Source organism: Oryctolagus cuniculus, chromosome 10, assembly GCF_964237555.1.
Source record: "Oryctolagus cuniculus chromosome 10, mOryCun1.1, whole genome shotgun sequence".
Lineage (NCBI taxonomy): Eukaryota > Metazoa > Chordata > Mammalia > Lagomorpha > Leporidae > Oryctolagus > Oryctolagus cuniculus.
Genome location: NC_091441.1, coordinates 31,726,416 through 31,729,094, shown reverse-complemented (window position 1 = coordinate 31,729,094; position 2,679 = coordinate 31,726,416).

Sequence of the window (2,679 nt, the reverse complement as noted above, 5' to 3'; positions counted from 1 at the left end):
AACCAGGGCAACTTCTGCCTTCACACAGTTCATTTTATGAGGAGTTCTGGCCCAGATGAGTAGTCTCACCTGAGGGGACCATGAAGTTAGTATCACCGATTTCCTGAGCCACAGAAGTTCACAGTGCCAGTTTTTATCTTCAGGGAATAGACTGGGTTGGGTTGGTCTTCTATTTAGGAAATGTGTCCAGCATGATTTTAAGGATTCCAGGGACATTTCTGTGCTCTTCTTTTTCTGTCCCCCATCTTGCAATCACCTGCTGCCCAAGCATTCCCAGACATGCCTTTGCTCTAAGGCTTTGAACCTGTTAAAATGTAAACAGTCCTGGGAAGCTAACACATCAAGCATGAGCAATCACTTGCATCTTCAGTTAAAGGAGCCATTTCTGAAAATAGGTTTGATGATAAAGGAGTGAGAGTGCAAAGCAAAGACGGGTAGCACATTTTTAGGGGGTCTTTGGCAAAGAAGACTATGCTAGGAAAAGGCCAGGTGGGATGAGTAAGAGTCTGGAGACCCTCTGCTTCCTGTAGAGCTATGATGAGACTGGTTGTATTTGGCTTGAAGAGTAGAAATGGCAAGGGCTGTGGCTTCCAGGTGGGTGTGAATTCAGGAAGACTTTGAATCCATGGAGAGGAGTGCTTGTAACTATAGAATTTGCCTGAGAAATGGAGTCCTATGAGACGCTGAGCTTCTTGCTTGGGCAATGCAGGAACAGGGACTGGCCTATTGGGAACACTTGTTTTGAGTGTGGGGGCTGACACATACGACCATCGCAGCCTCTTTCTTCCACCTCCAAGTTTCTATCATTCCATGGCCCTGCATTCCTACAGAGAAATAAGGAGGAAGAACCACTGAAGTAGCAAAAAGATAAGGACATGGAGAACAGAGGTACTGAAAAGTATATGATTATTGCCTTAACAGTTTTTTGAAGAGCTTGGCCAGCTAGTCATTTGGTCAGTTTTGCAAAATGCACACAACACAGTTGCTTGGGTGGTCACAAGCTGGAAGACCAACTTCACTCAACTAGGCACTGTTCTTGACCTTCTCCAGCCCCTACCCCAGAATTCTCCCTCCTTGAATATGTGGATGGATGGGGGAAGGGGATCCTTCAATCCTCTAAGATCTGCCCATCAACAAACTTGATCTCCCTGGCCTGCATTTGTAGTTACAGCAAACCAGGGTGCCCCAGTTTGTTTCTGCCTCCTGTGTGAGTCTGAGTGTTGTTTTCTTACATCACAAAGGTTGGGAAGGCTTGGGGACTGCTATAATCTAAAACCAGGTGAGGGCTAGCTGTTCCAGTGGGGGCATGACTTTTATTCAATAAACCAGTCTCATCTGGCAACGTTAAAGGCACTCATATATTATGTGAGATTTCTTGATTTGCCTGCTTTTTCCTGCCTCTGGCCATTCAGAGAAAAATAGAAGAATCCTCGGGGACAGGAACCTTCTACCCTGACTTGAACTATAAATTCCAAGGTCCCAAGGAGAAAGTGGAAGAGAGAATGATGGTCCTTTTTAACCCTCTGTGAGTTGATAACAGGAAGCCCTCAGCCTCCTCCTGCAGCTGCATGGACTGCAGGAGCAGACCAAAGCAAAGAAAGCAGCTCTTGGGAGAACTGTTGGCTCTATCTTGCTTAGCGAACCTGGCCCTTTCCCCTCCAGGAATCTGACCTCCCGAAGGTTAGGCCCTGGCTGTCAATGCAGGTCTCCTCCCTCTCATCGAGTTGAAGGGAGCCATGAGCATTGTGAAGGAAACTTCATCCTGGAGAGAATTCTGGTTGGCTGAGCCATCAAGGAAAGAGTCTATGGTTCTTGACCTCCAGAACTTCAGTAGGACCTGTGGAGGCCAAGATCCCACCCTGGCCGATTGCTTTCCAGGACAGCCCTTCTTGCCCCACCCTAGGTCCAGCGTGTATGACAGATTCAACCCTTCTAAGAACCACGGTTCCATGTAGCTCGTGGAACAAGTGTGAGCTGCCCAGATGGCTTTTTCAGGGGTGAGCACGTCCCGTCTTTACAGATCGGTTATGCATTGTTCACAGGTGGCATTCACCTTTATGTCTGGAGAGGATGGCCACGTGGGGAGCTGGAGTAAGGTCACCACAAGACCTTCAGGGGCCCTTAGGGGAGGCCAAAACAAAAAGGGCAAGGGTTGGCATTCAGGGCATAAGAGACCCCCCCTCTCCTGAGGAGAATGACAAGGGAAAGTGAAGGCCATTGGTTCTGAACAAGCCACATCCAGGAGAGGCCCCTGTGCAGGGCACTGATCTGCTCTCCCCACCGCTCCTTGGAATGTGAGGCCCCCTGGGCTCCTCCCACCCCTCTTTGTTTGCTTTCCTTGCTCAGAAAGCTCTCTGTGATCAGGACCCCTATTCCCGGTTCTAAAACACCTGGTGCAGTGGGAAGGGGGCCATTGACGTCAGCGGGGATGTTTGTCTACCCAGGTGTAGCTAATTTCCTCAGTGTGAGGCTTTGTTTCTGAACCTGGTAGGCCACCTCACACCACATCTTTGAGCATGTGTTGTGGCAGGGGTGGAACACAGGTATGGGGTTGATGCGTGACCCATCACACTCATCATGCCAAACAAAACATGTCTGGGTGGAGCCCCTCTCCCAACTCCAGCCCACTAGACTCCAGGGCCTCATGGGCCTTGGAAGGTTCCCTAATAAGTAGACCTC